The 24913-nt window shown below is 51.0% G+C and overlaps 1 protein-coding gene across 1 annotated transcript in view; it reads right to left on the reverse strand.

The window, feature by feature from the left end:
• Positions 1 to 7295, reverse strand: part of PPP1R16B (protein phosphatase 1 regulatory subunit 16B) — a 60771-nt gene extending 53476 nt beyond the window's left edge. The window contains exon 1 of the mRNA XM_040079850.2: positions 7240 to 7295. The gene's annotated coding sequence lies outside the window, so the exon portion shown is untranslated. The remainder of the gene's footprint in view (positions 1 to 7239) is intronic.
• Between the last annotated feature and the right edge of the window lie 17618 nt (positions 7296 to 24913).

A 24913-nucleotide genomic window follows, 5' to 3' on the forward strand; every position in this document is an offset into this window, starting at 1 on the left:
GGCAGAGATGCCAGCCCTGCCATTCGGTAGTAACCTCACCTGAATGCTTGTTCTGGGAAGAAATGTTATTTGGGTGGCAGAAAAACCAGTGCTGAAGTCAAATTCAGGTAGCAGGGGCACCTTAAAGCCTGAAATTCTGCATCCCACTGCCAGCCCTACAGCACTGCTCCCACCCGCTGCTTTGGGGGGTTCAGCAGGGCAGCAAACAAAGCCCACCCAGTACCAAACCCACTTAACTTCACATACCAGAGGAACTCTTGCTTGAGATCTCATTAATGAAAAGCCAAGTTCCACACAAATCCCTGAATCTCAGCACCACCAAGGAGAGAAAATGAAGGTATTGCTGGACACCTCGCAGCCAGCACAGGGCTCTCCTGCCTTCCTCGGTCTTTCTCCTTGGATGGGTACTTGACCTTTGAGCTGCCATGCAGTCACTAAGCAGAATCTGTGCCCATGAAATGCTGCCAAGCTCCACCATCACCACATGGAGCCTCCTAAGAGCAATGCCTCAGACTTGGGGTTTTCCCATGTGGATCATTAAGGATGCCATGGATGTGCCATAACACCACATGGAGCAGTTGGGGCAAAATTAGGACAGCTGATCCTGATGAGTGAAGCTGTGCATCTCCATCCTTCCCCCTGCTGTCCTGTCTCCTCTCTTCCAGAAGTACCCAACTTGCAACTCCTGCCCCTGCCAGCTCAAGGGCAGAGCATCAAGACACAGCAGACCCTCACCTACAAAGCAGGGGCAAGAGCAAACTCACAAAGGTCTCTTGGCAACTCAGGGTGAGAGAAAAGGAGGGGGGAATTGCTGCCAGCTTGTTTGTGTGCACTCAGAGTGGCATTTCCAACCCTGTAATTGTTGCATAATGAATTTAGCAATGGAGTTCAAGAGCTATGAATCATTCAGGCCAAGAAAGCATGAGTCAGCCCCCGAAGAATCAGATGTTAAAATTACATACATTTAACTTCAGCTTGACAAATCCAGAGGTGCAATGTCTCAGCACAACTCAAACCAGCATGCCAGATCCCCACTGCTCCTCCTGAGAGACACAAGACCAGAGCAGCACCAGAGCAAAGCCTTTGGCCACCGCAAATAATTTACACCTGCCACCCCTGCCCAGCCCAAGTTATCAGCCCCAGCTCCAAAACAACACCCGTTGCTGCCTGAGAGCTGGTGCTCACACTGACTCACTGAGAGAGGTGGTGAGGCTCCAGCCAGCCTGAGAAAAGCCGTGTGATCCTGACACAGACTGAGCACTGGGATGCTCATTTCCCTGTGTGATCCTGCCATGGACTGAGCACTGGGATGCTCATTTCACTGTGTGATCCTGACACGGACTGAGCACTGGGATGCTCATTTCACTGTGTGATCCTGCCATGGACTGAGCACTGGGGATGCTCATTTCACTGTGTGATCCTGACACAGACTGAGCACTGGGGATGCTCATTTCACTGTGTGATCCTGACACGGACTGAGCACTGGGATGCTCATTTCACTGTGTGATCCTGCCATGGACTGAGCACTGGGATGCTCATTTCACTGTGTGATTCTGACACGGACTGAGCACTGGGGATGCTCATTTCACTGTGTGATCCTGACACAGACTGAGCACTGGGATGCTCATTTCACTGTGTGATCCTGCCATGGACTGAGCACTGGGATGCTCATTTCACTGTGTGATCCTGACACGGACTGAGCACTGGGATGCTCATTTCACTGTGTGATCCTGCCATGGACTGAGCACTGGGATGCTCATTTCACTGTGTGATCCTGCCATGGACTGAGCACTGGGATGCTCATTTCACTGTGTGATCCTGACACAGACTGAGCACTGCGATGCTCATTTCACTGTGTGATCCTGCCATGGACTGAGCACTGGGGATGCTCATTTCACTGTGTGATCCTGACACGGACTGAGCACTGGGATGCTCATTTCACTGTGTGATCCTGACACGGACTGAGCACTGGGATGCTCATTTCCCTGTGTGATCCTGCCATGGACTGAGCACTGGGATGCTCATTTCACTGTGTGATCCTGCCATGGACTGAGCACGGGGATGCTCATTTCACTGTGTGATCCTGCCATGGACTGAGCACTGGGATGCTCATTTCACTGTGTGATCCTGACACGGACTGAGCACTGGGATGCTCATTTCACTGTGTGATCCTGACACGGACTGAGCACTGGGATGCTCATTTCACTGTGTGATCCTGCCATGGACTGAGCACTGGGATGCTCATTTCACTGTGTGATCCTGACACGGACTGAGCACTGGGATGCTCATTTCACTGTGTGTGACCCGCTCAGCAGCTGGGTGGGGACAGGGGAGGACAGCAGAGGTGGCTGTGGGAGGTGGCACTCAGGTGTTGGAGCAAAGCACAGGGTCTCGTGGGGGTGGGAAAGGAGTGCGGTTCTCTGCAGGGGATCGAGCATGAAACAGGGCAGATTCATGACAGGGAAGGATGCCTGAGTTAAGGAGTGTGTGTGTGGATGCAGAGAAGACCTCAGGAAAAAGAAGGTGTTTTCCTGGCTCTGTTGGGGATCCTGCTTAAGCCATGTCCTGTATTTTTTGCATTTACAGGGCTTGCATCTATGGAAGGAAAGTTATTTTGAAGCGAGGTAGGGCGCAAATGCAAAGCAGAACGACTGTTCTGGGTTAACTCCCCAGGTGGCTTCTTATTCTAGAGTGGCAGTACCTTTTCCTAGTTTAATTCACTGTAAAAATAGATTAGGCCAATGGTTCTCATCTGCAAGGCCATGGTAGCTGGCCTGCTGCTTTTAGAGCAGCCTTAATTGGGGCCTGGCTACGGGGACACGGGGGGCTCTGGGATGCAGATGTGCCTGTCTCAGTTTGGGAACAGCACATTAACTTAAGCCTGGAAAGAAACAACGGCCTCCAGGAGCGCGTGCACAGCCACAGAGCTGTCCCTCAGCAGGTGCAGGGGACACACACGGGCAGGGACAGACCCTGCAGTGCTCCCTGCCCACCATAACCAAGCACAGCACCAGACCCACAGCCTGCCCTCCACACACACCCCAAGGCCTCCTTGGAAAGCCATTTTCGTTTGAGGTCCCTTTGAATTCACCATTTATCAAGCTTCCATTTAGGCCCCGTTAATCACAGCTTATCAAGCTCTTTCAAATGCAAACACTGAAATGCACCCAGCAACTGCACTTCTCCCGTTTTTCCTTCTCCTGCTGGAATCATGGAGGGCTACAAAGCAGGAACGCCAACCCACCTGTCTCACGCTTTTCAACCTCTTCCCAAGGGATGAAATCAGCTGACTATTCTGGGAAAAAAAACAGACTGATCTCTTTCCCTGCCAGCTAGCAACATTCAAGGAGAGCAAACAATGTGTTGTGCAGGAGAAAGAGCATCCCTGTGAAAGTCAAGGGGAGAGGCAGATGGGCGGCTCCAGCACCTGCATCAGCACATGGATGCTGTCTCTGGAAGCAGGGACAGCCAAGCCACCTTTGCCAAAGGCTGTGGATTTCCTAGCTGGGCCTCCAGAGCCAGAGATCTCACAGCTTGCTTAATCCCCAACAAATGATACACCATTTTTTTTTTTGCTTTGTTTGGGTATTAAGGCTTAGCCTTCCTCAAGCTATTCATTCATTTTGCACAGTGCCTAGGTGGCTGTTAACCCCAGTGCTGACATGCTCCTGAGAGCTGCAAGGAACAGCTCTGTCAGGAAGAGCCACATCACTCTGCAGGTGTCGCTTGTCCCAGACAGCAGTGCCCGGGTCTGACTCAGTCCCGTGTCTGCAGCTGCACTGACAAACCTCTCCCCTCTTGCCGTGAGGGCCGGGGTGGTGCATTCATTCCTGTCACCTCCCAAAGTCTGACAGCTTCTCTGCTGCTCCTGGCAAAGCAGGAGCTGCCCCGATTCCAGTGCAGGTGATTCCCATCACCATTACCTGTCCCTGCTGGCCAAGCACCCCCTGCTCCACACTGAGCAGGACCTGACCCAGGGGTGGGCTTTGCCTTAACCAGAGCTGGACTCAGCTTGCTGCTGGTAGCACCCTGCACCTCCACCCAGCCAGCAAAGCACCCGGGCTCCACTGTCCTCTCAGCAGTGTCATCTTCAAAGAAAACCTTTTAAAATGCACCATCTCTCTGTATTAAAAAAAACAAAACATATTGGATGGTAAAAAATGTCAGTCCACAACTGTGCATGCCCTCCAGAAGGCTCTGGCAAGCAGCAGAGCTGGTGTGGGCCAGCAGCAGCGCTGGGTTGTGTGTGGAGATGCATGTGCAGGGGAGCGCTCGGGAAGGAGACCAGGAGAGACGAGCAGATTAATAGAAGACGACAGATTTCTAGTAAGATTGTGATAAGCCTCTTGAAACTTCCCTAAAGGATGAGCCAGCTGGCAGGACCATCCTAGGAGGTGGCATAAGTTGACTAACAGCCCTGCAAAGAGCCACCAGCTGACCCCTTTCACACATCCCAGCGCACTCCTGCAGCTCCTCAAGCAAGGAAAGCTCAAGAGGCCACACCTGGATGCTTCTACCCTGGCATTCACCCGCAGTTCCAGCTCTCCTGGAAGCCCCTGGCCCTGAAGTGTTTTGGACAAGCAGTGAGGTGAGGCTGAGCGCAGCACGGGCAGAGCTCGCTGTCCTGCTCTCCCCAGCCACCCACCCCGCACAGGGGGCTAACCCTGGCCCCGTCCCCAGGGTTGGGTCACAAAGCTGCCAGGCATCTTTGGGAAGTGGCACATGGCTCCTTTCGGAAAGGGCTCTGCCAAAAGGGGAATGAATGACAAGGTGATGAGCAGGGCCCCTGTATAATGCTTCCCCTTCCTTCCTAAATTCAGCTCTGCTGGGATCCCCCCAGAGCCAGGTGCTCCAGAAACACCACACCCCAGTCAGTGAGCAGTTTTAGCCTCTGAGGAGGAAGAGGAGAGGGCTATCCAGAGGGGAAGGCAAGCTTAAGATTTTTATCCTTCAAAGGACAATACCTTCAAAACCTGCTGGAGGTGGAGGGGACACCGCACCCAGGTCCAGGTATGGCCAAAAGAAGCAGCTCACTGTGTCCCCTTGCCAGTGCCACAACAAAACCCTGTCACCGTTTGAAACTGGAGGTTTCACCTGGAGCGTCTTCTCCAGGATAATGAACAGCAGCAGCCAGTTTATTTGATATTGGGCAAGTTTTTCTTCTTAGGCCAATTAGCTGCTGATATAATTTGCCCACTGAGGTCACTGAATCATCATTTAGCAGTTTCAAAGGAGATGAGATGAACTGCAGGCCAATTTCCCCCCTCCAGCTCAATGAGTGATTCAAAATGCAGTTAATGATAGTGGCTCATAAGTATCTGGCAGAGGATTTGAGAGAGCAATTTATTGCCCAAAAAGAGGCTGATCTCTTTCAACCAAAGCAGCTCAGCTGGTGAAGATGTAGGATCTGATGTTGCCATCTTACTTGACAGTTGTTAAATACTCAAGAGCTGCTAAACTTGCATCAGACACAGGTAAAAGGAAAAAGGAGAAGAAGACCCAAAATCAGAGTAATGAAGGTCAGAGTTAAAACCCACAGTTAAAACAGAAGACTGTCAGCAGCAGGCAAGAAACCTTTTAAAGGATGGGGAAAAGAACAGAGTAATAACCAACAAGACTTTCAGCACAAATCCTGCATTTTTGTGAGTTTATATAAAATAAAAATGAGACACCCCCTCATCCACAAAAGCTTCATTATTTGTCAACCTCAGGCTCTGTAACCAGTAAACACTGGTTGATGTTTTTCTTCTTGCTGGATGAAATGCGCCTAGAGGCAACAGGCATTTTATAAATTATTAAACCAAGGGAAAATAAGGTTCCAACAAAGTGACTGCAGAAGCACCAAGGAGCCGGTACAATTGGTACCAGCACATTTACACAGAGTCATTTTTCCTGCAACAACCGACTCAACAACAAGACATTGTTAGAAATGCACATCCTGGACACGTGGTCTTGATGGCAAAAAGAAGATGTGATATCTCAGCATTTCATCACATCCATCACATATATCTGCAGTTCAACACTTTAAACCTTATTTTTCTTATAAAACAGTCACTCATGTTTTCCAGTCAGAGGGAAAATTAGCCTTTTTTTTTTTTAATTCCACTCTCATGAGAGCTCTCAGGACATGAAGCAAAACCCATCAAAACACTGTAATAAGAGTATTCTAATATCATCCACAGTTTTTGATCCAACCCATAGCATTGAGAAGGAAAGGAAGGAAAAACCATGAATGAAAAAGTATTCTTCACTTTCAGGACTTAATACATTACGTCTTTCACAACAAACACAATCCACCTCCAGACTAAGTTCTGCTCCAGCCAGAAAAAAAAAAACCCCTTCTGCTTTCTGCCATAACAGCACTTGGCCCTTCCATCTGTGAAAAACCACTTAACAGTAATGGCAGGGCTCAGGACAGCAGGTCAAGGTGAGAGCTAGGGCAGCCGCTGCTCCCGAGGGTCCCTGAGGGTTTGTTAGGGAACAGGGGGGCTCCGACACGGCTTTGGGGTTTTTATTCACAGGTTTGTGAACCCTCTCCTTTCCCTGACAATCTGTGAAAAGCCACTTTTGCTGCTGCTACTCTACTGCAGCCTGAAGCATCTTCCTCCTCCTCCTCGAGCGGTTTTCACGGTGCAGAAAAGATCCTTTCATGATAAGCAAGCAGAGGGATAAACCAGAATTTGGTGGCTTGTCAGTCAACCAAAAGCATCCCTGCCACCACTGACACCTCAGGCCCCGCAGCTGGAGAAGGAGCTGAAGTTCAGAGTGAAGTTCCCAGAGTCTGAAGGAGACCGTCCCCAAGAGCCCTCCACTCCCACGGAAACCGGCACTGCCAACCCCGTGTCAGGAATTACGGCTCCTTCTATTTCTGCTACCTCGAGTAAATTTCTTCCCCACCCCTCTCGCGCCAGAAGGGAGAGGAATTCTACATTCACCGAGCAAAACCCACCCACGGCCAGCCCGAAACATCCCCATCTACAGCGCGCTGGCTCTCGCGCGGTACCAACGGCGCCGCAAGCCGAGCGAGGAGACAGAGCTGCGCCGGGCCAGAGCCGCCCCGAGCGGGGACCCGCGTCCTCAGCCGGGCGCCCGGAGGGTGGCCGGGCTGCACAGCCCGCTCCGGGCTGGAGTTACCCGAGCTCGCCGGGGACCGCGGCACGCTCCCGCAGCATCCCCGGGCCGGAGCCGGGCCAGCCCCCGGCCCCGCTGCTCGCCCCCCGGCCCCGGCCCCGCACTCACCGCGGCAGCTCCGCGCAGCGGGCCCGCGCTCCCGCGGCCGGAGCGGGCGGAGGGCAGCGCAGGGAAGCGCAGGGAGGCAGCGGCGCCGCGCAAAGCCGATCCCCGCCCGCCTCCGGGCCCGGTTACGGCCGCAGCTCCGCCCCGAGGAGGGGCCGGGGCCGGAGGCGGGCGGGGACCGGCGCCCGCCCCGCAGGTGAGGGCGCGGAGCATCCCCGGGGATGCTGCGGGCTCCGGGCAGCCGGGGCTGGTCCGCATGGGGCGGGCGGGGCTGTTTCTGTCGCCGGCAGGGGTAATCGAGACAAATAAATAAATAAATATTTAAAAAAAAAAAAAAAACGAAACAACTCATTGTATTTCGTGGAAGGTCTCACCCCTGCCTGCCTGCCCAGCTGCCTGTGGATAAGATTTACCCCGACTTCTGGCCAGGCACAAGGTGAGGGATGCTGCTGCCCCCACTGAGGCTGGAAGGTGGATATGTGGCTTAGAAACTGCTCTGCCAGGGTTTTTGGCATAAATATCTGAGCCCGGCAGCACGTTCCTATTTGCCACAGAGCGGTTTGGTCCAAGGGATGGGGTCCCAGAGAATTTTTTAGGAGGAACCAAAATTCCTCCCAATGCAGTGTAACATCATATCAGGCTTTTAAACACAGTGACAGATACCAAAACTAAATGCCATTCCTGAAGTGCGCCTTATGCCAATCTTATAGGCAGATAAGAGCCCTTGCCAGGAGCCAAACCAGTCACTGGAGCTGGGGGAGAAGCCAAGAAGCCTCCTGGGCCAGGGAGTGGCCCTGGGGAGCCCACACTCACCCACGGGGAGCAGAGCAGATTCCTCATGCTGCTGTCAGATATTGTGTCTGGAATCAGCTGCCTTTTCCAGGGTGAAATGGGTTTCAGAAGGTTTGGAGAATTAATCACCATGGACTCTTTCTCCTTGGGAAGGAGCCTCCTCCCAGAGTGAGCAGATCCACAGGGAGCAACTCTGACACCGAGCTGTGGGGTTCCACTGAAACCCTTCCAGGTCAAGAGAGGTCTTTAGGTTCAGAATGTGAGTCACTCCTCGAAACAGGACAAGCTGTAGGTAAGGGTTCACAGGTAATAAACCTGAATCTTTGCAGCTGCACCGGAGTGTGAGAGACTCTCCACAGGGTGAAGGTCTGACTAAGGTGGGAGCTTACTCTGACTTGTGATTGAGAGCTCTGTCCAGAATTCACTTATAATTACTGCAGCATGGCAGAACCACAGTTTAAGAGGCAGCAGGTGACCCATGGAGACATGGCTTAACTGTAAAACTTGTCTTATTGCTGCCTCTGTATGTGCAAAGATCTGAAAACAAAGCTGGTAAGGAAGAGAGCACATCTGTGCTTTCCTCCTCACTGGATCCACAGTGCAGGATGGATGGAATGGGAAAAGCTTTAGCCACGTTAGAGGTTAATTACAGCTCTGGGACTAGACTTAGATCAGCAGCCAGGACCTTGGCAGCCCTGGGCTGCGCAGGGTGGAGGCGGCTTTCCAAAGCCCGACTCTGGCAGCAGGAGCCTTAGCCCAGGGCACTGGAGAGCTCAGCAACTTTACATCAGCCTCTGAAGTCCATAATTCAGTTGTCTGTTTATTGAAATTGTGTTGTAAGCACAGCTGCTTTCTGAGGCACGTATGGAAATGAAGGGGGAGTCTCATAAATACCCTGGCTCTGCGCCAGGCCAATGAGTCAGCATAAAGAGCTGAAATGCAGTTTAACAGCTACAAGACAGAAGGAAAAAAACCCTAAAATACCCCCAAAAATGTTCCCCCAGCCCTCCTCCTTCTCTGTTCAGATTTGGGTATCAGCGTTGTGATTGGGAAGATAAGGACAGCCACAGCCCCAGCAGGATCTCACAGTGCCCAGGGCCTGGGACTGGAGAAGGCGGAGACCTTCAGGGCAAAGGAGGGCTGAGCTCATCTGAGAGCCCGCAGGCATCTGCATCATCCTCGTTCTTGCTGGCAAATCAAAGCCTTTGCTTCAGTTGCCAATGCAAAGATTTGGAGCTAGAAGAGAAATAAAATGTTTGTTTACAAATACAGTCAAACTTCACTGCATCAAGTTTTGTCTTTTTTTTTTTTTTTTTTTTTTTGTACAAATAAATTTTTGCAGAGACCTAAGTTAAAAAAAAAAAAAGACATTTCAAAGGTGTGCTTGCATGAAAAAGCACCGCTAAATCATCTAGCAGTCTCAAGACCCAGTTCCTAGATTCCTCTTCCTCATCCAGCCTTCAATCCAATTTCACAGGTAGTTTTGGTCGTTCAAATTCCTTTCTTCAGGAAGCCCAGTGTTTGCTGGAATGATTTCACCCAGGCCTAAGCAGGGGATTTTTCTCTTGTGCTTTTATACTCCGTGAGGTGCTCGGCAGTGAGATGAGGCTCCTGGATTAAGCAAACAGGTGGAATTCTGCAGTGGCTGAAGGACACTGAGCAGTCCCCGTGCCTTGGCTGCACAGAAGGAGCTGTCATGGGCCGTGCTGGGAGTTCAGAGTGAAGAAGTGAGGTGAGAGCAGAACTCCTGCCCTGCAGCCCTGCAGGACACGCGTGGTCTCTGCTCTGCAGTCAGCCCCGCAAACGCGGCTGAGCGCAGGCTGCAGCCCCACGCAGGACTGAGGGTGCTGCTGCGCTTTCCTCTCCCCTCCATGGATGCCTCCAATCCCTGCAGCTTCAGTGCCCTGGCAAAGTTCTCTTCTCATGGGGTTTCAAGGTCTCCTGGTGCGTGTGTGTGACTCCAGCTCGGAGCTGCTGTCTGATGGCGAGCGAGCAGACTCAAACCTCACTCAAACCTGCTGCAGAGGTGCGAGAGCCTCTGCAGAGCGGAGGAGCGCGTCCTCTCCCTGCCTGCGCATCCCAGCCCCGCTGGGAATGCCCAGGGGCGCTCCGGCAGCGCAGCCAGGCCTGGGGAGGAGAAGAGAGCCGTGACACAACACCTGAAGGCAGCAGCTGGTCACAGGTGGGGAGCGCAGGCTGCTCCCGGCGCCGGGGCTCAGCCCGCTGCCAGCAGCAGGTGACAACAGCCGGGCAAGGGAGGCACAGAAAGCGCTGGGAGGCTGCTGGGAAGGCAGCTGGGTAAAACAGAAGGAAACGGGCAAATTCGCAGGTGGGGACAGGTTTTGAACGGAGATAGTGGGAGGAAATGAGCGGGGCAGCACAAGGGGGAGGGTGTGGGCTCCCCAGAAAGCAACAGCAAGGGACAAGAAGAGGAAATGATGTTCAGACCAGGCGGCTGCCGGCGGTGAAACGATATCTTAGAGAAAGATTCATGAGTAAGAACACTGACGTTGATTATTTTCTGTGAAACAAACGAACAAACAACAAATTCAAGGGCTTGAAAAGTGCTGATGTCATGGGAAAAGCTCTCCAATGTCTTACACGTGGAATAACCAGAGTCTGACTTAAAAAGGAAAATTAGTTGAAGGAAATCAGTAAGATAAGGAAGGACATAGGAGGACACCAGGGGAAAGGTGAAAGTAGCAGCAGAATTGAGGGACTAAAAGGGACAGAGGAATAGATCTGTGATATTCATGCTGATTTCAGTAGAAGGTCAAGAGAGGATATTGGAGACTAGCTGAAGAATAGACCAGGATGCAAAACCAAGGTACATACATCTGGTACATCTGAATTAAAAAGTGCTGCAGAAAGAACAGTAAAAAGTAACTGATATTTCATGCTCCAGCTTCAGATCAGTAAAAAACTTTGCAAAGCTGGTGGGAGGGGCTGTGACCTTGAGAACATCACTCCATCTGCACCATGAAAATACACACCAAACTGGGCACTGAACTGGCACAAGGAATTCCTGACAGACCAACAAGCTCTCCAAATGTATCCTCACCATGGCAGAAAAATTAAGACGTGGGATGGCGCCAGTGGCAGTTTGTACCTTGTAAATAGGCCAAAAGAAGAAAAGAGATTAATTGATCAATCCCCAATATTTGTACAGCACACCCTTATCACAGGCTCACTCACTCCTCCTCCTCTGCAGGCACAAAGGCCAACTCCCTGCAGTCAGAACACTCAGTACCAGCCCCAGCACTCACCCAAGGCAGTGAGAGCTGCAGCGAAACAGCCAGGACTTTCCCAGACACAAAAACCAGGAGCAGGGCTGGAGAAGAAAACCTCTCTCAACCCACCAAGAGCCAGGACCAGCTGACCTGTGAAGGATTTCGAGCCTTGACAGGAATGAAATATTACAGGCTGGTGGGCAAAGATCCACGAGCCAAAATCCCTGTGGTTAGGAGCTGCCTGCTTGCCCAGGGTGAAGCTGTACCCAGGAACAGCCTGCTCCTCCTCATCCTCCAGCTGAGGAATGGGCACTGCCTGCCCCACCTTGTCAGAGCCAGGCCCCTGGTGTCAGGTGAGCACATCTGTGGGGTCACTAGACTGCCTGGCATGAAATCCTTGGCGTTTGCTTTGAGGGGGTTTGCTCTGGAGGTGGTTTCCTTCCCGCACCAGGTGCTGCAGTGACAAGCAGGCGTTGTGCTGCAGCAGGGCACAGCGCTCCAGAGCTGCAGCAGCACTGCTTTAACCTCACAGCTAACTCCCACCTCTTTTCTAGAGCTTCAGACCCCTCCTGGGGCCTCCCTCCTGCTGCAGCAGAGCGACACGTGGGGTGAGTGCCATCTCCAGAAGTTTCCACACAGACAGCTCCAAGCGTTTCTCTCCGTCCATGGTCTGGGAGATGAAAACCTTTTATACCACTGTAGTTTGTTTCCCTCCTCTCACCCTCACATGGCACTTTAATACCTGTTACTTACCTTCTTCACAGCACTTTGGGGAGATTAATCACAAAGTTCGTCTCAAGGTGCAAACTCTGCGGCTGGCTGGAAACTTTGAAGGTCAGCAGTCAGCTGGTTTATGTTTATTACAGACTAAAACATGAAAGCACAACACTGCTGGCGCTGCACAGGCTCACTGCACTGACACGGTGGCAATAGATGCATATCAGGGGGTTTAAAGGTCACAGCTACTCCTGAGGAGGGGAACCTCCAAATACAGTCTCCAAAAAGGGTGACTCAGGAGCAAGAGCCTCTGAAATCAGGCCTTTCTGCACAGCTCTGGTGTCTGTGATGGAGGCTTTTAGGAAGAAAATATCACATCAGGCAAAGCAGGATGCTGCTAAAACACCTCAGCACTGGGCTACTGAAAGATGCTTTAGCATTTAGATGAGGCAATGCCATTTTACTTGCAACTGTCACTCCTGATAGCATCCTTGAATTTCTCCGTTTCTGGCCGTGAGGAAATCTCCCAGCCCATTATTCACTTGTGGAACAGGGCGTGCCTTCACCTGTAGTTCACAAAGCTGATGGAAATTTGGAAGATTACTGCCACACTCCTGTTCTCCTGCCTGGGAACTATGCCCAGAGAAAGCAGAGACTTACACAGAAACCCAGAGCAGAGCTGCACCAGGTTTGTTTGCTACACCTGCAGGATGGGGTCAGCACCACCCTCAAACACCTGCAGCTCCACTCACTTCTCTAACTTCTGCCTTCTTTAATCTGTTAAAAAAAATGGTCCTGACCTGAGAATACAGCCCTTGATGACAGGAACAAAACAGGATTAAGTGTAATGGCAAATACAGAGAGTAACCCTGGTTTTGAGAACAAATGTCACTTTTGTAGAGGGCTGTGGTTCAGAGGGAAGGTCAGGGCACTGCCAGAGGAAAACCACGACATTTTCTACACAACTCTCTCACACTGGTCCCATTAACGGGCCTTCCACCTTCTATTAGGCAGCTATTGATTGGAATTAATTAAAATATCTCCTGTGCACTGGACTTGAAACTCATCAGTGCTTTGTCATTTTCTGCGAGCTTTCTCCCCAGTTAAAGCAAATATTGTCCAATAATCTGGTTTGCAGTAAATTCACAGAACATTTAGCCACAAATACCGTGTGGCATTCAGGTATTTGACAAGCTGGAGGGTTTAAGGGTGTGCCTGGCATTTCTGTTTAGATACACAACTGTGCAATGTATTTTTTAATCCAAGCTCAGAGAGAAACTTGGCCTCAGAACCCTCTGGAACAGAAAGACTGCAAACACATTTCTGGAGTCATAACCTCAAGCCTTTGGCTCGTTCTGGGACTTAACCCTTGAGATGAACCAGCCATGCTGTGCCTTGCAGCCTGCTCAGTCCCCTGGTTCTGCTGTCTGAGCCACTTCATCTTCCAGCTTCCAGGTGGGTTTGTTCACGGGAATTTCTCTCCAATCATTCCCGTGGCTCTGGTGCCTTCCCTCGGGTCCTGCTCCTCTCCCAGGAGCGACCACACACTTTGTCCCCTGGAGCAGCACCCCCGAGGGAGCCTGTGAAAGGCTGGGCTTGCCACCCCTGCCTCTGAGGCAGCCCTCACCTCAGACAGCTGCACGTGGCCAGGCCAGCTCCAGAGGGACCCCAGTCCTGCAGGACTTGTCCATCTGGGGAGCAAAGCAGCACGAGGAGACGGAGAATGCTGGAGCTGCTGCTCGGAGCCCAGGCAGTGCTGCCCTGCTGGGAAATGATCCTGACGGGCCATGCATCTTTAATGATGCTCTCTGCACAGAACACATTCGATAGCTGAAGGCATAAAAGCCTCAGCAGGAGTGTCAGAAGCCTTTGTCCATCTTTCAGAGCCAGATCCAGTTTCTACAGTTGATGAAAGTCCCCCTGTTAGTTTTAGCAGGGCTGAGGAAGGAAAGCTGCAGCTTGGGCTCAGAGCTGTGAGAGTCAGGGGCTGGTTTATAGGGATTTAAACACAGACATCCCACGCTTAGGACTTTCTCCTCTGTAAGAAGGATGGCTTTACTGGTCAGCTGCCCTGAGAGTGATGATGCTGTGCAAACACAAAGCTCTGCAGCAGCAGCATTCAAATAACCTGGGCTATGTTTTCAGAGTTCCCCTGTCGCTCATGCCCACTGTTTCCAAAAGGGAACATAATGCCTTTGCTCTTTAAATCCAGGCATCCACATTTAAATAATCAGCATTTAAGAACAGTGAGAATGAGAACAAAGCAACACCAAAAGACACATCAGGAGACAGCAGAAACTCAGCCCTTTATCAAAGTTCCTTGACATTAGAAATACAGACTCAAGGTTAAGGTATCCAGCCTTAATTGAATATTCAGTATTACACAAGGCACACAGCACTGAAAGCAACATCAGGATTCTTTTTCCCCCCCGAGGCTATCGAGACCTGGTTTAATGATGTGTCAAGACAACCTAAGAGAGCAGAACACACAGAACAGACCCCATTCCCTGGTTATAGGAACACACAAGTCGCTCCTGCCCCAAACTTGGGTATTATTTTGCAATCCCCCAGATTTTCCCACTTTTATCCACCTTTTAGCAAATCAGATGAATGTGGTTTTTTTCCTTTCCCAGTATATTCAGCAGTTCATTTGGGCATGGCTCTGCAGCTATTGCAGGTCAAGATGTTCCTAATTGCTTTCACATGTACTCCAGTTAACTAGCCCTGGTCATGTTACAAATGAAAGACCATTTTTTTCACTGAGATCCTAATGAGTAGGGGAAAAAAATCAATATGACAATTGTAACAGGAAAAGTGATGATGACAACATGCACTGCCCTACAGCATTTAAAATGAGGGGGGAAAATTGATTCTAATCAATATTAATTGGAAGTTTCCTGCTCTGATACTCTGAGTGCTTGTTAAAAGTCTGGTTCACAGTTGTACCACCAAGTCTAGATGAACTTCCAGGAAAAATAAATACTAAAAAAAAAAAAAAAAAAAAAGAGGAACAAAGAGCAAGATGAGTTCTTTCACAGATGAGTTCTGCTCACATACTTCTCCATTTTATAAGACATAAAACTGTTAATTTCTAGTTCCCGTTAGAAGATTTGGTGCCTGACCAGGCAGAGTGCAGAGGGCTTCATTTCAAGTTCCAATCTATGCCCAACATCCCCTCTTCAACTGCTGCTGCTTGTTTAACAATAACCACGTTTAACCATGCAGTTCTTCAGCTGTTCTAAAGGTGATAAAAATTCACAGGGATAAAGTTATCAAAAAGGAGCCTTGGCAACTTACATTACATTAACAAAACTTATTTCACCCTGAGCCATTACAGGTGTTGGCTCAGTAGTGAGGACAAACACAGAGCTCCCAGGAAAACACAAGTGCAGAAAGGAAGATGACATTCTGGAAAATAAGAGGACCCTGCACTAAGTTATTCCAAAGCTCACAAGGCACTGCTAAATGTTGATAACTGCTTAGCATTAATTAATTTTATTTATTTTTTTATTTCCACCCCCAGGTGAAGGAATAAAACCCTGATGTTTGAAATGAGTGCTTTTAAAGGCTCAGCAGAATTAATGCTGTAATGACTCAGCTGGTTACCAGCAGAACTTGAACTGGGGACTGCTGGCACTAAGCAGACCCCAAGGGGACAGAGCCAGCTCACAGCAGAACCTGGCTGTCCCAGTGCTCTGCAAGCCTACCCCACTCATTTCCTAAAGGTTTTTGAGAAGGATTATTCTGGAGGAGAAGGAAAGAAGGGAGGATTTGTGATGGTTAATCTTAATTTCTTAAGGAGTTACAGTATTTTTATACTCATAGAGAAATCCAGTTCTGCAGATTGGGGTGCAGGGAGAATCAGGGATGGCTGTTTCATGGCTGGCTTACAACAGGCTGGGGATGGACAAGCTGCTCCTTGGTTGGAGAAGATGCTTTGGCACCCATGCTGAGTTATTCCCCAGGGGCAGTGGTTAAAGTGGGACACTGCTGGTCTGCCTGGTGCCAGCACACCCTGCATCCAGGTCTGTCAGCTGGGGTGAAGCCCTCTCAAGACAGACAGCAAAGCCTTCAGGAGTGGGATTAAACTACCCATCCCCTCCTCAGAAACCCCTGCTCAGCACTCCAGGACACTAAATACACACAACACAGGATGCTGTGGCCAAGCTTCTTTGGTAAGGTCTTAAATTTTCTTGGCAGTAATGTTTTAGAGGTATGTGGGGGGTGAGGTATCAGTGAAGTCACCAGACATACAGATTTATATCGATTAAATCTCACAGCTGCAGTGAGTATTCACAGTAAAATTATTTTCTTACCTGTGCCTTAAATCACACTCTAGCAAATAATTTTAATACCTGGACTACAGCAGCCTGGTGTTAAAATATCCTTGTATCAAGGACATATTCCTATCCCTGACCATGAAACAGTGGGGGGGGGGGGGGGGGGGGGGGGGGGGGGAAATAATCTAAATCTGATATACAGTAGGAAAAGAAAGGTTTCCAAAAGCAATGGATATTGGTTTAAATCTGCTCCCAAGCTATCAACAGAAGCTTTGTCTTGTTATCAGGCTGGACACTTACAAATCACCTCATAATGCCTGAAATACAAATCCTGCTGAGCAAGGGACAAAATCCTGCCTTTTCCTCTGGGTGGTAAGGTGGTGAGGCTGTGTGTCCTCACTCAGGTGTGTATACCTAAATAAAGGACATATACCCATGGAGTGTAACTGGAGTTCCAGGTCGCAACATTAAAAAAAAAAAAAAAAAAAAAAGAAAAAAAAAGTCAGATTGCAGCTCTCATGAGCACAGAGATACTGAGGCTCACTTTGGAGGCCAGGCCTTGGCAGCATCATCCCCCAGCCCACGGAAAAGCCCTGGGAGCTGCCTGGCAGAGGCCAGCTGGAGGTGGGAGACATTGCAGTGCTCCCCTGGGAGCACAGGCACAGCAGGGTTGAGGTGTGGGAGGACAGAGAAAAATCCTCTCCTGCATCGTTTTACTGATTCATGCAGGCAGCTCCTTTCATTTCTTAAGACAAGAATTAACGGGTTGCTACCAATTCCTTATTACTGGAAAGCTGATGCTTTCACTGTCCCTGCCCAACACAGGCACACAGCAGGGAAAAGCCCCTGTGGTTTCCTAGGGCTCTCGCATGGCCTGGGGGACACCCAATTAAACATCACCAAGGACTCCTGAATTACCTCTGGACAGGCACGAGCCCTTCCCCTGCCCAGAGGGGCTGCAGGAGCAGCCAGAACTCCCAGGAGGAGGCACACTGGAGATGTGCACCCGCCTGGCCCCAGGCTTGCCCTGAGCCCAGCCTTGTTTGTCCTCTGGCCACCTCACCCAGTGCTACTGGACACCTCCATTTGCTGGGAATTTAAAAATACCCCCAACCACTCCCATCTGGGCTCCCAGGGCTCTCGCACTGCACACAACAGGATGAACTCCCAGCAGCATGATCCTCTCAAGAGGTCAGCCAACACCCCTCCACCTGTTCTGCACAGGGGGAATCACCCATTCCCCCTCAAAGTCCAACCAGCTGATGCCTTCCAGTGTGCCAAGGCAGCCCCCAAACGGGAGTGTCACCAAAACACCGGGGATCAGACACATCAGCAGAGACCACAAGCAGCAGGATAACCCAAAGAGTTAATTTGTGTCCTCTGCAGCATCCTCCTTTCACACACAGGGGACAGTCCCAGCCTTTCAGCAGTGGCACAGCCCTGCCAGGCTGCAGCTCAGCAAACCTGGCAGGGCCACAGGGTGCTGCTGGCACACCTGGCTGAACTTGTTCAGCCTGAATCCTTCACTTCAGCCCAAGCCTGAGCATACCCACACCACCACTGGAGACAGGCCCTGGCTGCCGGCTCAGCCTGGGAGAAACAGCTCTGCTTTCAGCAGTGCAGCCAAAGGTGTTGCAATAGATTTTGCATCCCTGCAGGTCCAGCAGGCTGTTGTCCACACTGTGACAATTGGCTTTTTCCCTCCCATCTTCCTGCCCTAATCACCCCCAGTGCCCAGCCTGGCCATACGCAGGTATGGCAGAAATGTGGGAGGGGGTCTGGGAAAAGGAGAGTCCCAGCCCCAGGAGAAGGAGAAGCAAAGCATAATCCATGCTACAGACAATTGTCAGCCAGCAGAGAGATGGGGAAACAGCCCTGATGCTGGTGATCCCTGGTGAGATGCTTCTCTGAGCTGTTGCAGAAGGAAACACTCTCAGAGCCATCATTGAGCCTTCTCTTAATTCAAGAGTAAGCAGAACATTATCTTAGATATATCTACAGCTTTCTCCCCTGGCTACTGTGGGGAAACTGACCTCTTCCACCTAGAGTAAACCTCACTTGAGCAAAAGGGAGCCTGTGACCACTGCAGGGTTTCTGCAAGGAGCTCTGCTCACCAAGGGACAGAGGCCAGAGACACCTGTCCTGCAGAAACACCACTGCAATCCCTTCCTCAGCCCCCACCCTTCCCACAAAGCTCCAGCCAAGCAGGGAGTGGAGCCAGGGGTCTAACAGGAGCTACAGGACTCCTTGGGAACACCTAAGGTGGGATATCACTGGGGTTACTCCACTACAGAAAGAAAAGCAACAAGTCCCAGAGACCTGCTTGCCTCCCCTCTAACAGCAGCCATCAATGCAGACCAACAGACCCCAAAATTTCTGAAATCGCACAGCTGAGAATCAAACCCCTGTGAGACAAAGCTGATTCCCAGCTGGACAACCTCCACACTCAATATCCCCATCCCTCTGAGCTCATCTCCAGCCTACCCACACCTCACCCACTGAGTGAATCCACCACCAGGCACTCAGCTGCAGCCAGCAACACAGCCCAGGCACAGCTGGGCAGGATCCCTTTCATTCTGCAAGGATTAGAAATGCTCCAACCAAAAGTGCCGTGTAATTATTGCAGTAATGTATAAAGCAGAGTGGAGGTGGCGAATAGTTCATGGTGCCTTATTTAGTGGCAGGTGATTAGTTAAGTTGCAGGGTTGGGGTTGTTCTTTTTCTTTCTTTCTTAATCTTCTGCTCTTCTGTGAAAAATTCAATTTGCCTTAAGGCAGTGTTGAGAGCTGATACTGACCTAATCCCTGAGCAGCCCAGACCTGACCTGCTGCAAATTCCCACCTCTATCACAAAACCACATTCCTCTCCCTGACAATACAGTGGCCCCTGGATCCTTTTACCTTCAGGCCCTGCTTAAAATGTGTGCTTCAAAACACATCATGTAATTGTGAATCAAGAGTCCAATCCGAGCCAGCAGGTGAAAATGTATTTGTCTTGTTCTGCAAGCCTGAAAAAGCAGTGTTAAATATTTTCTGTAGTTCTTTCTTTGAAGGCTTCCAGTTTTCGTTCTCCTCCCTTCCGTGTCAGGATATAAATCTTTCTGCTCAGCAAACATTAAATCTCCTCTCTCCAGCTAGTGTTAAAATTGGCATCTCAGCTGATCACCGTCCCTCCCTAATTGACCATAATCGCTACTAAAGTCATCAGGAAGCTGGGAGGAATACTCAATATCAAAGTACTCCCTGGAACGGCTCAGGGAGGAGCTGCAGGCAGAAGTAAGCGCTTATTTCTTCTTTCAGCCCCGCAGTGACAGCGAGCTTGACGTACACTCTCCTCCCTCCGCATTCAGAAGTTAGAGCGAATAATTTGAAGGCGGTATTCTCGAGCACGAGGGTGTTCCAACACCCTGTCAGTGACACCCAGCTGTGTTCCTGAAACACGAGGGTAAAGAGTGGCCTTGGACATGTGGGTGTCAGCGTGCAGCCGTGTGGAAGGAAAAAGCACAAATGTATTTGCATCGATGAGAAACGTGGGCTGGCGGCTCAGAGGTGAACAGTGATGTGCGAACAAGGCTGTGGCACGTTGCACCAGGGTGGGGATAAAGCGTATTCCAGCTGCATCATTCTGCTCCTGCTGAAGTCATTAGTGCTGGATTCCCACCAGGGGAAGATAAATGCTCCCAGGCTCGAGGACTCGATGGCAGAATGTGCTGTACAGAGATAAAGGGATGAGGTGTCAGTGCTGGGAGCGTGATCCCTGTGGGATGCAGCAGGGCGTTGCAGGGACAGCCAGCAGTGCCAGCTTCATTCACAGCAGGGCAGGCACGGAGCCATCAAACCCCGGAGTGCAAGAGCAAATCGTAAAGGTAACACCAGGGCACCTTTCCAGAGCATCCCCCACAGCAGTGTGCTCGACACTCATGTGCAGGAACTCAGAGCTGAATGCAAATCATCCAGTCATGGAATGGTTTGGGTTGGAAGGGACCTTAGAGACCATCCTGTGCCATGAGCAGGGACACTTTCCACTATCCCAGATTGCTCCAAGCCTTGTCCAGCCTGGCCAGGGATGGGGCAGCCACAGCTTCTCTGAGCACCCTGTGCCAAGGCCTCACCACCTTCACAGGGAGGAGTTTATTCCTTCTATTTAATCCAAATTAACCCTCTTTCAGTATAAAATGACTCTGTGTGCACAGGCTCACAGGTTCACGAACCTTTATGAGCCTCTCAGGAAAGACTCACTGGAGGGCTGGGCATGACAGCAGGGTGGTTGCTGCTTCTCTACACATGTTCTGCTTCCCAAAATGGCCGGGAAATATAGTTTTGACAAAAATTGGAGAGAGAAGTGGAAAACAGAGCGTATCTTGTGGAGCACTGACAAGCAAAGGCTTTTCATTGCTTTCCATGGAACAGTACTGAGAGAAAAAGGGACAACTCTGGAAAATCCCACTGCTCCACCTGCACCTGCATGTACTTGTTTGGGCTGGGATAGAGTTCATTTTCTTTCCAGAAGTTGGCATGGACCTGCTTTGGGTTTGTGCTGAACACAGTGTTGATAACACAGGGATGTTTCCGTTCCTGCTGAACATCATGCCAAGGACTTTTCTATCCCACCAGGGAGGAGCCTGGGGGTGCTGGAGATGTGGGAAAGGGACACGGGTGGGACAGCTGATCCCAGCGGGCTCCAGGGATACACAGCCCGTGTGGCCTCACCTCAGCACACAGAGCTGGCAGGAGGAGAGGGAGAGGGGAACATTTGGAGTGTTTGTCTCCCCCAGGCACTCGTGATGGAGCTCTGCTCTCCTAAGGAGGGCTGAACACCTGCTGCCCACGGGGAGTGGGGAGTGAATTCCTTGCTTTGTTTTGCTTGCATGTGTGACTTTTGCTTCCCCTATTAAACTGCCTTTGTCTCAATCCACGAGTTTTCTCACTTTTCTCTCACCCCTCACACCAGGGCAGTGAGCAAGCGGCTCCATGGGGCTGAGATGTTGGCTGGAATTAAACCACAACACCAGGGAGGGAGGATGCTGTGGGCATGAAATGATGCTCCCTGGGATTCTCTCTCAACATCTCAAGCAGGCCATTCTGCATTTTATATCCTGCATCGATCCTATGTAATGCCTGTAACTTCTCGGTCCAAGAGCTAAATGATTTTTAAAGTCTTGTCATTTGCTCATTTGAGGAAACTCTCTTTCTCTGGAGAAATTATTCCATCGTTCTGCTGGGTAAGGAAGAAATTAAACGTGATCATATTAATTATGGTTCCTCATTTAACATAAAGCTGTAATCAAATGGCTTTTATGTCTAAACAGTCATGGCAGTGGTACTAAAAAAAATTGTGGCATTAAAGGCTTGCACTTAACTTCAAAATGTTTGAATTATACATCTCAGAAGAAATTGATGCTACACTGAAAGAAGTACAACCTTTTTATTTTCAAGCAAAAACATGAAGGTGCAAAACCCTTTAAAAAGAAACATACTTTTGCTTTCATTTCCAGGAAGATCTAAAATAATATACATATTTATAATAATATAAAACACCTTGAGTTTTTTGCTTAGATTTAAGCCATGGTGCCTTCTTTTGAAAGGAAGGGGCATCTTCTGACAAAGCCCATTAAACAAAAATATGTCAAGGACATGAAGTCTGCAAAGCAAGGGAACTGGAATTTGTCACTTCTGGCACTCACTGGGTTCCTACCAGCCTGGTGGGGACTGCTGGTGCCTGTGGCTCCAAGTCAGCCTCAGATTTGAGCACTGATTTCCTGAGCCAGAAAACCCAGGAGCATTTCTGTCTGCATTTCAGGAAAACACTTCCTTCAATTCAGGAGCCGGAGCTGCTCAAGCAGCCGCCTACCAGGAAGAAAAATAGGAAATGGCCAGTGGGGCTGCTCAGAACGAGTCACGGAGGGTTCCTTCTATGGGAAACACAAAATGGCTATTTCAGGTTCAAATTCACAACAGCAGTGTCTGGAGGGGTGATTTTTTTGTTGTTGTTTTCTTCATATCTACTTCTTCCAGAGCAGGCAATTCCCATGGGAACCAGCTCCACTTCCCACGTGGCTCTGTAGCTCAGTCCCTGCTGCCAGGCCGTGCAGAGAGGTGTTGGAGAGCACTTGGAAGTTAAAGTTCTCCTTGAAACAGTGGCCATCTACTTAACCCCTCCCCATAAAGCTCAGAACTTGAGATAAAATCCCTCTCTGAGCCCTGCTCCCCAGAGAGTAAGGGTGCACTTTGATACCTGATAAAATCAATTGGTGCTGGCTGCTGGCTCCTGTGATTGAAGTGACACTGCTTGTAAAACTCTCATCCACGGCTCCTAAATTCACAATTAAAAACACATTTCCAAGCTCTCTGTAAGACACAGAGCACAAGCAGTGCTTGTACCTATTTCAAATCCCAGCATGTAAAATTGCAGAGTGGGTTGAAGGTGATATAATGTTATAAAATGCACTTTGAGTAGAGTAAACACACTCGAGGGGTGTATGGTTCCTGGGAATTGTCATCTCTGCTGCCTGGGGAACCTGTTATGTGGTGAAAAACAGTATTCACTGAGATTTCTAGCATTCATTCAAGCGACTGGGCTCAGGGGGAATATAAATATGAGTTATTCCCTCCATTTTTGCATCATTATAAAAGCTGTTTTCACTCAGTACCCAGACAAATGGGTGCGGGCAGCACGGGGCAGAAACAGCCTCCTGCGAGCAGGAGCTGCGGTAAAAGGCGTGGATGTGTCGGGTTTCCAGCACGGGGCAAGGCGAGCTCCAGGAGCCGGGGAATCCTCAGCCCGGATTCAGCGCAGAGCCGCGGAAGGAGCTCTGAGCAAAGCTCTCCCGGCTCACACACGCTGGGTATCCCCCACCTCTCCCAGGCGTGAAGCTGAAGCATGAACCCGGTGCAAAAAGCTCCGTATCCTCCCGGTTCTTCTCCAAAACAACTGCAAATTCCCAACCTGCATCTTCTCCCGGCCACCTTTGCTGCTGACAGGGGACGTTGCTGTGGCACAGGAGGGCAGTGCTGGGCACAGGCAGCCCACGGGAGCTGCACACAGAGTGATCCGTGTCCCCGGGCGGTGCGTGGTGCCAGGGCAGGGCACAGCAGCCCCTCTGCCCGGGCTGGATGTGCCCGAGGCCGGCCCGCCTCAGCCCTTCCCGTTCCCAGGCCGGGGGACGCTGCAGGGGCTGGATATCAAAGGCCTCCTGCGAACCGCGTCAGCCAAAAAAGCGTAAATAAATCCTCCGGAGGAGTCACAGCAGTTCCTACGACAAGAAGTTACCAGCGGTTAACAAAGGATAAAAGCGAATCCCCGAGCCCCCGGTTCCTTCCATCGGCACCACCCTGGAGCAGGAGGGTGTCCATCACTGCGGGAATCAAAGCCTTCCTCTCCATTGTTTCCTCGGCGGCCGGGACAGCCCGTGGCCGCCTGCCACAGCAGCGCTGCAGGAAAGGAACCCGGAGCCCCCGGGCAAGGGGAGCCGCGGCTCCGCCCGGAGTGTCTCTGCCCCGCGGGGCTGCGGCAAAGCCCCCGAGCAGAGCAGAGCCCGGCTGGCTGTGCCCCCTCCCAGCCCTTCACTGCTGGGGCACAGCCTGGGGCTGGCACAGCTCGGGAATGGCACAGCTTGAGTAATGGCACAGCCTGGGGAATGGCACAGCCTGGGAATGGCACAGCTTGGGGCTGGCACAGCTCGGGGATGGCACAGCTCGGGGATGGCACAGCCTGGGGAATGGCACAGCTCGGGGATGGCACAGCTTGGGGCTGGCACAGCTCGGGAATGGCACAGCTCGGGGATGGAACAGCTCAGGGATGGCACAGCTCGGGGATGGCACAGCTCGGGGATGGCACAGCTCGGGAACAGCACAGCTCGGGAATGGCACAGCCTGGGAATGGCACAGCTCAGGGATGGCACAGCTCGGGGATGGCACAGCTCGGGAACAGCACAGCCTGGGGATGGCACAGCTCGGGAATGGCACAGCCTGGGAATGGCACAGCTCGGGGATGGCACAGCTTGGGGCTGGCACAGCTCGGGGATGGCACAGCCTGGGGCTGGCACAGCCTGGGGAATGGCACAGCTCGGGAATGGCACAGCCTGGGGAATGGCACAGCTCGGGAATGGCACAGCTCGGGGATGGCACAGCTCGGGGATGGCACAGCTCGGGAACAGCACAGCTTGGGGCTGGCACAGCTCGAGAATGGTACAGCCTGGGGCTGGCACAGCCTGGGGCTGGCACAGTTCGAGAATGGCACAGCTGCTTGCTGCAGGCTTGGGAGCATCCCCAGCCCAGCACCCCAACATGATGCTCAGTCCAGCGTGGTGTTGCTGCTCCAAACTCATCATCCTTGCTGAGCTCTGTAATTTGGATGGTTTCTTACACCTGTGCTGTCGACACGTGTAAGAGGAGAGGTTCTGGGATGGATCTCAAGTGAGGGCTCCAGGAGCGCTGTGTTCCCGTGTCCCTGGCTGTGCAGCATTGGCCAGCTGGGATGATTTACCATCCTCTCCCTGTTTTACACACACATCACTCTGCTCCTATTCCTGTACTTCCCCCTCAACATCTCCTGGACGTCACTTCCAGGACCAGGCTGGAGGAACCTTTGATCCAGCAAACCTTTATGTTTCTTAAGGGAAGTTAATGACAGAGTCTGGATGAAACTATTTTGACTTAA

The sequence above is a fragment of the Hirundo rustica genome, chromosome 16, assembly GCF_015227805.2.
Source record: "Hirundo rustica isolate bHirRus1 chromosome 16, bHirRus1.pri.v3, whole genome shotgun sequence".
NCBI classification, from domain to species: domain Eukaryota; kingdom Metazoa; phylum Chordata; class Aves; order Passeriformes; family Hirundinidae; genus Hirundo; species Hirundo rustica.